Source organism: Caloenas nicobarica, chromosome 2 (assembly GCF_036013445.1).
Source record: "Caloenas nicobarica isolate bCalNic1 chromosome 2, bCalNic1.hap1, whole genome shotgun sequence".
Classification (NCBI taxonomy): domain Eukaryota; kingdom Metazoa; phylum Chordata; class Aves; order Columbiformes; family Columbidae; genus Caloenas; species Caloenas nicobarica.
Genome location: NC_088246.1, coordinates 428,534 through 440,851, shown reverse-complemented (window position 1 = coordinate 440,851; position 12,318 = coordinate 428,534).

The following is a 12,318-nucleotide window of genomic DNA, read 5'->3' as shown; positions in this document are numbered from 1 at the left end:
GTGGCCCCGTCCTGCACCCTCTGCCGGGGCCGGACCCTCCCAGCAGCTGCGGGATTGGGATCCAGAGCTGCGACAGCACCGACCTCACGCGCTCTGAGCAGAGAGAACGGCAAATACCCATTACAAACGCATCATCTTGTCGTCCCGTTTAATACTTCACGGTCAAGCCCTTTCCACAGCGATTCCGTGGCCCGGTTTTTGTGATGAAGTTTTCAATCAGGCGGGAGCAGCAGGATGTCGGGGACCAGCCCGGTGCCATCGTGGGGATCGTCGCAGGGAGCGGGGGCAGGAATCGCCACAATCCCGTGCAGGTGTTGGGGAGGCGGCTGCAGAAACGGGAAATGAGATCCCGGGGATGTAACAGTGCTGGATGCGAGAGAAGCAGGAGATTTGAAAAATATGTGCACTGTGTAGGAAGTTGACACAGGATTTAGGACTTCCAGGATACAGAAAATAAGCCGTGTCTGAACAAAACCATTTGAGTGGTTGTGACTGTTCCAATTTGATGCATTTAATCCACTGGTTAATCGCCCTCACCCATAAAATTTTGCATCTGATTTTCAGCGTGGATTTGTCTGGCTTCAGCTTCCAGAGATTGAGTCTTTTTGTGTCTTTCCAGCTCGATTAAGGAGCCGTTTCCTATTTCCCTGAGAAAGAAAGTGCTTCCACGGGGTAATTGAGTCACCCCTCGGTGTCCTGGCGCAGCCGAGCAGATCGTGCTCGGTGAGTCTGCGGCACGGCCCCGGCTCTCGCCCCACACCGCGATCCACCGGTGCTCTGGTGAAACACCGTTAACGGGAAGCAATGCCCCAGGCCAGAGCTCAGCTCTGCGGCGCCTGTGCCGTTTGTCCTGGTACGTGCGATGGACACGGAAATGGGCCAAACCCGCTCGCTCTCGCGTGGCCATGTCCCCAGCCCGGTGGCGGCTCTGGCACCACGGGGCAGATGTGGGAGCCGGGGGGGCTGTGGGGCCAGGAGGGGTGAGCGTCCTGCCTGCCCCACAGCTGCCTGCACACCCCACAGCTGTCCTGCCTGCCCCACAGCCATCCTGCCTGCCCCACAGCTGCCTGCACACCCCACAGCTGTCCTGCCTGCCCCACGGCCATCCTGCCTGCCCCACAGCTGCCTGCACACCCCACAGCTGTCCTGCCTGCCCCACAGCCATCCTGCCTGCCCCACAGCTGCCTGCACACCCCACAGCTGTCCTGCCTGCCCCACGGCCATCCTGCCTGCCCCACAGCTGCCTGCACACCCCACAGCTGTCCTGCCTGCCCCACGGCCATCCTGCCCACCCCACAGCTGCCCACCCCACGGCTGCCTGCTTTCCTTAGCGCCCGTGGGAATCCAAGGCGCCTTCACCCTTTGGCCACCTCCCCCGTGTCAGGTCTCTCCTCTCTGGCGCTCTGCGAGGTCAGGACGTCTCTGCCCCGCAGCCATCCCCTCCACCCCTCTGTGGGTCAGACCCATGGGCTCTTTGCTCCTGCAGCTCCTGCAGCTCCTGCAGCTCCTCTCGTTTGCTCCTGGCTGGATTGCAGGATCTCCCACATGTTCCCTCCAGCCATGGGTGGGTGGCATTGCTCAGGGACCCCCAGCACCCGGTACCCACGGGGTCCTGCATCCCTGCAGCCCCGCTCAGCGCACCCAGCAGCTCCGCTCCCCGGTGTCCTCTGCAGCCACCACCTGTCCCCGCGGGTCCCCTGCTGTGCCCCGCGCAGGGTGACCCTGCTGGCTGCTCCCCAGGCTCCCCAGTGCCCAGATCAGGTTCAGCTCCTCCACCAGCCCCGTCCCCCCGGTTCTCCTGTGCCACAGTGTCCGCAGGAAGGTTCATTGCTGGGTCTCATCTCCGGGTTGTTCCCCAGAGCTGTCTTGCGGCCTCGGTGTGTTATGTGTTTAGTCTGCCAGGGTTTACAGTCCCTCTGTTTCCTCCTGTACTCACCGCTCCACTTTTCCGAAGGACACCTTGGTGTTGGTCCCTTTGTGTCCCCCCTCACTGCTGGGCTGTGCCAGCTCCATCCCACCCCACCAGCCTGTCCCCATGTCCCTGCCCGGGCTTGCCAGCCTGTGTCCCCAGGTGGTACCTCCACAGTGCCCGAGAGGCTTTAATTCACCTCACTGCCATTTTCAGCTTCTTTTTAACACCCAGGCACGTGCCGGCACAGTTCATCTCCTGCGGGACCAGCTCTGGCCAACAGGACCAGCACCGGTGTGGCCAGTGGGACCAGCGCAGTGACCGTCCCTGTGCTGGGCACTGGGGAGGCCAAACCCGAATCCTGGGGGCAGTTTTGGGTCACTCACACCAAGAAAGGCCTTGAGGTGCTGGAGCGAGTTCAGAGAAGGAACGGAGCTGGGGAAGGGGCTGGAGCACAAGTGTGATGGGAGCGGCTGAGGGAGCTGGGGGTTCAGCTGGAGAACAGGAGCTGAGGGGAGACAGGGACACAAAGAAACGGCCTCAAGTTGCGCCAGGGGAGGTTGAGGTTGGATCTGGGGAACAATTTCTTCCCCAAAGGGCTGTGGGGCATTGGAACAGGCTGCCCAGGGCAGTGCTGGAGTCACCATCCCTGGAGGGGTTGGACAGACGGACATGAGGTTCTCAGGACATGGGGCAGTGCCAGGGCTGGGTTATGGTTGGACTCTGTGATTTGAGGATCTTTTCCAATCTAAACAATTCCATGATTCTGTGCTGTTTCTCTCCTGCAAGGCTCTATCCAGGTCTTGGTGTCAAACAGCCTCATACACTGAACTATGTATTTGGATCTGCCATTTGCCGGCTGCCTGACAGCCGTGCCCGGCACAGACCTGAGTGGGATTAATGCGCTCAGTTACCCCCGAGCTCCAGTCAGATTAAAAAGCTGCAGCTGTTCTGGAGAAAAGCTCTCGCCCTGATCCCCAGCGCGAAGAGCACGGTTATTGTGACTTGATGGTGACATCTCCTTATTAAACACCCCTGCCCACCCAGTTGCCGCCACTGCCTGTTGGCTTCACAGCAGGAGCCACAGCAAAGTGGGGCTGGATTGGGACAGGAGCCGTTAACCCGACCGGGGTGGGGGGACGGGGCAACCTGAGCCCCCCGGGGCTGCAGCGTGGGGAGGGACGGGGGTTCCTGCTCCCCTGGGGTGCAGGGAAAGACCAAACCTAAACCTAATCCTGACCCTAACCCCACCCCTAAACCTAACCCCAACCCTAAACCTAATCCTGACCCCAACCCCAACCATAACCCTAAACCTAATCCTTACCCTAACCCTAATCCCAACCCCAACCCTAAACCTAATCCTGACCCTAACCCCAACCATAACCCCAACCCTAAACCTAATCCTGACCCCAACCCCAAACCTAAACCTAACCCCTAAACCTAATACTGACCCTAACCCTAACCCCAACGCTAAACCTAAACCTGATCCTAACTCCAGCACCAGTGTGACTAACACCTCAGGGTCCCATGTGCCCCACAAAGCTCCAGAGCCCCGAGGAGCCCCCCAGACCCTCACCCTGTGCCCGTGGGGCCAGGACACCCCTTTAGGCTCAGCCCTGGGCCTGAGCCCTCGGCCCAACTCTGCTGTGGGGGTGCTGCCCCCCCATGGCGTGGGGGTGGAGGAGGAGGAGGAAGAGAAGGAGGAAGAAGAGGAGGAGGAGGAAGAAGAGGAGGAGGAGGCGGCATCGCTTCTCTTGGCAGCGGAGTGGGTTTGAGGCACTTGCAAACGGCGTCAGATGGCAGTGCCGCAGATGGAGAGCGACTCTGAGCTGACAAAGTTGGGGTTTGAGCATGAAATTCACCCCAAAACACAGTTTCCATCTCTCCGTGGCCAATGCCCATCGAAAGCCCCGGTCCCACCGTCCGGGTGCGTTTTCACCCCAGCACCCCGGGCTCGTCTCCCCCGCGCTGCCGCCTGCCTCCCCGTCCCGCTCCGCGTCGTGCGACACGGCCCCTCAGCACATCCCGCTCCTTGCAGGATTTCTTCCTCCCGTATCTGTGAGAAGTCCCAGCTCCATCTGTTTGCTGCGATTCACGTGGGCTCCTCTCGCCCCGGGCTCGTCTGCCTTTGCAGCAGCTCCGGGCTCTGATTTCCAGCCCCGCAGCGCAGGGGGAGCCAGGGGGTGGGGGGGTCCCGCTGCACAGGGGCTGCTGGTGGCGGGTCCCCCGATCCTGGGGATCCCCCAGCACCCACCCTGGCCTCGTCCCCTCCCTGCGCCCCATGTCGCACCCGGGAGCTGCTGGGCGGTGGGTGGTGATGGGGACATGCAGGACCCCGGTGCCGGGGGACGCTGGACGCCCGGGGGGGATGTGGCCGTGGTGACAGCAGCGGTGACAGCAGCAGTGAGAGCAGTGGTGAATGCGGTGGTGACTGCAGTGGTGACTGCAGTGGTGAGAGCAGCGGTGACAGCATTGGTGACTGCAGTGGTGAGAGCAGCGGTGACAGCAGCGGTGACGGCAGTGGTGACTGCAGTGGTGACTGCAGTGGTGAGAGCAGTGGTGACAGCAGCAGTGAGAGCAGTGGTGACAGCAGTGGTGATGGCAGTGGTGACAGCAGCAGTGACTGCAGTGGTGACTGCAGTGGTGACGGCAGCGGTTCCCCACTCAGTCTACGGCTCCAGAGGAGTTTGCTTGGGGGTCTGTGAACGTGCAGAGGGGCGGGCGGGGAGAAGAGGAGGAGGAGGAGGAGGAGGAGGAAGGGGACGATGCCACGGGGGCCGCCGGGCCAGCCCAGCCTCCTGCGCACAAAACATCTCATAAACAGCCAAGAAGTTCCTGTGTGCTGGGACAGCCGGATGGTGCCGGTGGCAGGTGACGTGGGGCGGCCAGTGCCCGCTCGGCTGCAGAAAGTCACCGCAGCCCATCTCTGCTGGGCCAGGCGAGGGGTGACGGGCGGACGCCCTGTGACCTGCCGGGACGAACCCCCAGCTGTCCCATGACATCCCCAGGGACCCAGAGCGGGACCAGCCGGGTTGGTGACGCCGCGGAGCGGGGCTGCCGGCACTGGGGTGTTGATGCATTAACATGGCCTGAAGTGGCGGCAGTTTATAAATGTTTATGGGCAAACTCTGCTGGGGCTGCCCCAGCCCAGCCCCACGGGAGCCCCTCGCTGGTCCTGGGGAACGCGGGAAACCTCGGGCTCATGTCAGCTGGGAACCGAGGTGATTGCAGCAGCTTTGTGTGTCCTGAAATACAGAGGAAAGCGATGAAGAGAGGGAGGGAATAGCGCAGAAAGGAAAAGGAGTCGTCTGCTGAAGCTCCAGAAGGGAACTCCAAGTTTGATCATTTTCTAAGAATAACTGAGGGCCGCAACAGAGCAAAAGCTGCTGATCCCATCACCGGCGGTTTGTACGGGCAGGTTAACCATCCCCAGGAGCCTGGTCAGACAACGGAGCCTGGCCTGGGACCAGGGCATGAACAGAAACGACCCTTTGCAGCCCTTCCCTGCATTGCTGTCGAGTCTCTTCTTCTTTTTCATCCTTTTACAAAAAGCAAAGTATTTTACCAGTTTGTTTTGAAATTGTGTTGATGTCAGCCGAGGCGGAACAGGGACGGTGGGAGACGCGGGGTGAGCTCAGTGACATCCCGGGCTGGGCTGCGGGGGTCACACAATCCCTGTGGGTTTTTATTTGCGCTTTTTGGATCAGGGAGCTGCGATGGGGGCAGTTTGGTGTCACAAAAATGGTGTATTGCAGCTGGGACACTTGTCCTGGAGGCTTTTCTTCTGCCAGAGGTCCTGGCGAGAGGCCGCTTGTCCTGGCGATGGGGACCATGCCCTTGTCCGGGGATGCCAGGACGGTGGCAGAGCGGGGAGGACGCGGTGGTGAGGACAGCGGTGGCGGTGGAGGGGCTGCGGTGCCGGGGTCAGGGTTGGCGGCACAGCCAGTGCCCGTTCTGGCACCGCAGTGGCATTTCTGGGTGTTGTTCAGGCAAATCTCACCTTCCAGCAAAGCTCCATGTGGATCCACGCGTGTCGAGGATGTTCTGGTGCAAACCTTCCTGAACGCCCCCCAGACACTCTGGCTGCGTTTGCATTTGCGTTCCACCGTTTCCACAGCAGCCACGGTTCCTATGGTTCTTCTGCAAGGAGGAACCTTCACATCTCCGTATTTTCTCCCTGAACATGCTCGTCTGCCACAATTGCCACATCCGCAGCTGACAAGCTCCACAGGCACAAACTGAAAACCCTTGTCCAGCTCCGCAGTGCAGATTTTCCCCCACGCAGCCCCCGGACCCCGAGCATCTCTGTGGAGCCAGCGGGGGCATGTTGGTGGATCTGGCTGTGTCGGTGGGATCTGGCTGTGCCAGTTCAGATCTGGCAGTGTCGGTGGGATCTGGCAGCGTCAGTTCAGATCTGGCAGTGTCGGTGGGATCTGGCAGTGTCGCTGGGATCTGGCAGTGTCAGTTCAGATCTGGCAGTGTCAGTGGGATCTGGCAGTGTCGGTGAGATCTGGCAGCATCAGTTCAGATCTGGCAGTGCTGGTGGGATCTGGCTGTGCCAGTTCAGATCTGGCAGTGCCGGTGGGATCTGGCTGTGCCAGTTCAGATCTGGCTGTGCTGGTGGGATCTGGCAGTGTTGGTGAGATCTGGCCGTGCAGGATCCGTGTCCTGTGCCGGTCCCTCCCTCCAAACCCCGAAGCTGCACTGGCCCCTCCTGGGGCAGTTTTGCGCCATTGTCGGTTCCCGTGCGACCCCCGAGTGCTCCTCAGATATTTTCCTTCCCAGAGCAAAGACCTTGTTTCTTCAGCTGGGGCTACAGTTTTTATTACCAGGGGAATGATCAATTTTGCCTATTTAAATCCATGTTACCCGGGCGGGCGCAGCTTGCCAGGTGAGCCGGATCTGTGTCTGCTCCGTAGCTGTTTGTCGCTCCACCCCTTTTTTGTCAAGTCCGCTGCTTTTATCAGCAGTGATTCCACGATCACTTCCAGACGAGCTAAACCACGAACAGAACCAGCTCTGCTCGGGCTGCCGATGGTGCACAGACCCCGCCGGGGTGGAACGGAACGGGGGAGCGGGACAGAGCGGGGGGTCTGGACCCGCCTCGGTAACGGGGCTGCCCCGGTCGCTGCCACCAGCTCCGAGGGGACGCTGTGCCGGGGTGTCCCCGTGCCACGGGACGCCCGTCCCGACCGGGTCTGGCCCCGCAGGGTCTGTCCCGGTGCCGGGGACGGTGTCCCCTCCCTGGCCAGCCCCGCTCGTTCCTGTTCCTGCCTCGGCCTTCGCGCGTTCGTCCCTGTTCGTGGCACAGACGTGCAGCTCAGCCGCGATCTGCCGCGCACGGCGCATCCACGGGTGACACCCTGGGCCGGGCGCTCGCACGGGACCCCCGCGGTTCACCGGTTCAGGGGTGGGCTGTCGCTCGGCGCCACCCAACACCAGCCCCTCGGTCCCTGGGTCCCTCCCCACGGTCTGTGAGAGGTTCCACTCGTGTGTCCCATCCCGGGGTCGGCTCCTCCACAGCCCGGGTCCCCACGGCGAGGCCGTGGCTCGGGATGGTTTGATGTTGGACTGATGAAACGCTTCCCTTGAGGAGGACGTCCCGGGGCTGAGCATCCCGAACTCCCTTCCCAGAGCAGTTCTGCCCCGCTCAGCTTCCTCCCGTGCTCGGGCTCCGCGTGTGACCCGCAGCCGGCACAGTGGACGGGCACCCGCAGCCCCGTTACCGCGGGTCTGCCCTCCCCGTTACCGCGGGTCTGCCCGCCCTGTTACCGCGGGTCTGCCCGCCCCGTTACCGCGGGTCTGCCCGCCTTGTTACCGCGGGTCTGCCCGCCCCGTTACCGCGGGTCTGCCCAGCCCGTTACCGCGGGTCTGCCCTCCCCGTTACCGCGGGTCTGCCCGCCTCGTTACCGCGGGTCTGCCCGGCCCGTTACCGCGGGTCTGCCCGCCCGTTACCGCGGGTCTGCGCGCCCCGTTACCGCGGGTCTGCCCAGCCCGTTACCGCGGGTCTGCCCGCCCGTTACCGCGGGTCTGCCCGCCCTGTTACCGCGGGTCTGCCCAGCCCGTTACCGCGGGTCTGCCCGCCCGTTACCGCGGGTCTGCACGGCCCGTTACCGCGGGTCTGCCCGCCCGTTACCGCGGGTCTGCGCACCCCGTTACCGCGGGTCTGCCCAGCCCGTTACCGCGGGTCTGCCCGCCCGTTACCGCGGGTCTGCCCAGCCCGTTACCGCGGGTCTGCCCGCCCGTTACCGCGGGTCTGCCCGCCCCGTTACCGCGGGTCTGCCCAGCCCGTTACCGCGGGTCTGCCCGGCCCGTTACCGCGGGTCTGCCCAGCCCGTTACCGCGGGTCTGCCCTCCCCGTTACCGCGGGTCTGCCCGCCCGTTACCGCGGGTCCGCCCAGCTCAGCGCTGCTCCGGGCAGACACCGAGCGCTCTCCGGGCTCCGCTGCGCGCAGGTGCCGGCACGCGGTGGTCCCGGCGTTCCCGCTCCCTCCTCGGGCACCGGCTGGTGGGGACAGAGGAGCTGTCAGCAGCTCCGAGGGCAGCGACACGGGGAAGGGAAACCGGAGCTTCCCAGGGACGGGGAAGGGCTGACCCGTTCTAAACTACACCCGAGCCCAAGCCGGGACGCCCGGTCCAGCGCGGGGACGAGATGTCGTGGCCGCGGCCGCTCGTGTGTCCCGGCTGGAGGCACAAGGTGCACAGAGCAGGGCTGGGTGGGACGTTCCTGCACCCCGAGGGGTCCCCGGTGCGGCAGCCGTGCCCGTGGCCACGCGTGACGAGGTGGCACATGTACAGTGACACTGTCCCACAACACGCTCCTGTGCTCGCAGGCCGGTGGCGCGGCGGGTGCCCGGTGTCTCTTTTACATCAGTTAAAGTCCACTTGTTGGGTATTTTGGATTTATACCTTCTTTAAGAAGGACTCCGGTTCTTCCATCAGGCTGTAGAAGCTTTCTGAAGCAATCCGCTCTTTTCAGGTGCTGTAGGACCTTGTTCTTTGGTGGGGCGGGAGTTTGGCATGAGCAGCCCCAGCGGGTCTGTACCCGAGGAGCTGCCGCTGGAGCAGCCGGGGGTGCAGGCGCTGGGGGACTCGGCCCATGGAGGAGTCGACAGGCAAAGTCTCTGTGCGAGCTGCCCTGGACATGCGTTGGAGACTTGTTAGAGCTTTGTTAGAGGCAGACGCTGGGATAACGCCCGCTGCAGCATCTGTGACTTGTTTGCTTAGGAACTCGGGACACAAAGGAATGCGCAATGAGCGGAGCTGACAGGAGACAGAAGTAACGGCAAAAGAGGGTTTATGATGAGTGGTAAGAGTTAAGGGGAGCGAGAGGTATCAGGAAGAAATGAGGGTCGAGTCCCGCTGAGGACAGCAGGGAGATGGGATGTGTCAGTGCAGGAGCCGCCACTGCCCCGCGCCTGCCGGCTGCACCGGGGACTGGGGACACAGGGACACAGGAGGAGTTTGGTGTTTCTGCTCTGGAGGAGGCAGGTGAGGAGTCGCCTTCACAGGGACACGTGTCTGCTGGTGCTGCAGCCCCACGGAGGAGCTGCTGGTGAGCACGAGATAACAGCCCCGATCTGTGCTGGTCCACACCGATCTATGCTGATCACAGAATCACGGAATCACAGCTGGTGTGTGTCGGAGGGCCCTTCCCAGCCCCCCCAGTGCCCCCTGCCATGAGCAGGGACATCTGCACCAGCTCAGGTTGCTCAGAGCCCCGTCCAGCCTGGCCTGGGATGTCTCCAGGGATGGTTCAGCCACCACCTCTCTGGCCAACCTGGGCCAGGCTCTCACCACCCTCAGGGCAAACAATTTCCTTTTATCTAGCCTGAATCTCCTCTCTTTTAGTTTAAAACCATCACCCCTTGCCCTATCACAACAGGCCCTGCTCAAAAGTCTGTCCCCATCTTTCTTATCGGCCCCTTTTAAGTACAGAAAGGCCACAATAAGGTCCCCCGGAGCTTCTCTTCTCCAGCTGAACACCCCAACTCTCTCAGCCTGTCCTCCCAGCAAAGCTGTTCCAGCCTCCGAGCATTTCTGTGGCCTCCTCCACACCGATCTGTGCTGATCCGTGCTGATCCATGCCAGTCCACACCAATCCACGCTGACCCGCACCAGTCTGTGCCGGTCCACACCGATCTGTGCCAATCTGCATCGACCCACACCGATCCACACCGATCCACACCAAAGCACACTGACCCACCCGTGTCCCCGCTGCCCCACACTGTGTGTGCCGTAGCGGCTCCCTCCCCGGCACCGGTGCCGCAGACACGCTGGTGGCTGCTCGGTGGCTGCTCCCCGGGCAGGGCAGCCCCGTCCCACCCGTGGGGACCAGGGACGGCCAGACCGGCACCGCGAACGCTGGGAGCCTTTGCTGTGACTTCTGGTTTGCGGTTTCCAAGAGCCAGGGCCAGTTCAGGTGACGCAGCCGTGTCCTCGGCGTCACTGCAGATCCACCCAATGCTGCACAGGCTGGAAAATGGGGTGGTCAGCAGAAAAAAGGCCCAGGCCCGAGGAAGTGTGTGGGTGCAACAGTCACCAGCAGCCTGTGGCGGGAGCGGTGTGTCTGACAGGGACAGGACAGGGACAGGGGTGGGGATGGGATAGGGGCAGGGGAGCCCGAGCAGCCTGGCAATGTGGGGTCAGGACCCCCAGCTCAGCCACGGCCATGCCAGTTCCCACGGCACGACCGTGACCCGGCACCTCGTGCCAGGACGGGGACGGGGCTTCGTTGCCGGGACCCTCGGTGACTGCACTGTGGTGACTCGTTTTCTTCTTCCAGTAATTCCATTTCGCTTTGCGGGAACATCCCACCTGCTTTCCCCAGAGCTCCCCGCGGGATCAGCTCCTCAAACAGCCCCGTCCCCATCTGGGAAACGGTGCTGGTACGTGCAGCTGTAAAATGCTCAGCTTTGGCAAGAAAATTGCCTTAGTGCTGTGGGACATTTTGATTTAAAAACTTAGCAGTGTACAGTGCTAATAAAGAACTACTAATTGACTCCACAAGGCTAACCGATGAATTTAAAACATCTTTGTCAACAGGAATTTCTTTTTTGGCCAAGCGTGTTCCTCAAAAGCTCCCTAAGAGATGTCTGCTGGTGCCGGTGCATTCAGCATCTTCCTCACAATCTAAAAGCCATCAGGAAAACACAGGTGTTGGCAATGGGGATGAGCTGCAGTTAAAACCACAGACTGGGGAGCACTGGTGAGCCAGGAACCCCCAGACACGCGTGTGCACGGCGGTGGGGTGGGTGACCCCCTGACACAGCAGGGGTGCTGGTCTGTGCTGGTGTGTGCTGGTCCGTGCTGGTGTGTGCTGGTTCGTGCTGGTGTGTGCTGGTGTGTGCTGGTCCATGCTGTTTTGTGCTGGTCCATGCTGGTCCGTGCTGGTCCATGCTGGTGTGTGCTGGTGTGTGCTGGTCTGTGCTGGTCCATGCTGGTCTGTGCTGGTGTGTGCTGGTCTGTGCCACCTCCTGTGGATCTCGACGCTCTGCCTGGTGCTCTGCCCAGTGCTCTGTGCTCTGCCCAGTGCTCTGCCCGATGTTCTGCCCGGTGCTCTGTGCTCTGCCCGGTGCTCTGCCCGATGTTCTGCCCGGTGCTCTGCCCTCTGCCTGGTGCTCTGCCCCATGTTCTGCCCGGTGCTCTGTGCTCTGCCCAGTGCTCTGCCCGATGTTCTGCCCGGTGCTCTGCCCTCTGCCTGGTGCTCTGCCCCATGTTCTGCCCGGTGCTCTGTGCTCTGCCCAGTGCTCTGCCCCATGTTCTGCCCGGTGCTCTGCCCTCTGCCCGGTGCTCTGCCCCATGTTCTGCCCGGTGCCCTGTGCTCTGCCCGGTTCCCACACCGACCGTGCTGCGGTTGTGGGTAGAGGTGGCTGTTCAGGTTCATCTTTTCCATTTTCGTTTTTCATCCAGCTTTGGATCGCATTCACTTTCAGGGCTCTGCTGGTGCATAAAGACAAGGAGAAAAGCAGAAAGCCAGGGATTTTTTTCCTTTTTTCTCCTGTTCCTTTTACCAGAAAGAAAGGGAAGATATTGAAACATATACATGTGTGCATACGTATGTATATACATATATTTATTTTTAAAAAGGCTAATCCTGCTGCCTGGGCTCCCCAGACCTCACAGACACACAGGAATCTCCCCGTGGACCTCTGGAAACTCCCCAGGCTGCAGGGCTCGTGCTTCCAGGCACCGACTGACCGGAGCGTCAGGGTGAGGGTGCAGGACACACACGGCTCAGAGACACCCGCACCTGCAGCCCCCGCCGGGGGCGAGGAAAAGGCCCCAGGACGGGTGTTTGGAACACACAAACCATCAGAGTGGTTTTCCCGTTCTGCGATGATGAAATGAATGCTCTCAGCAGCCCTGCCGGGGTGCTCTGTGTGCTCGTGTGCAGGGAAACCCCCAGC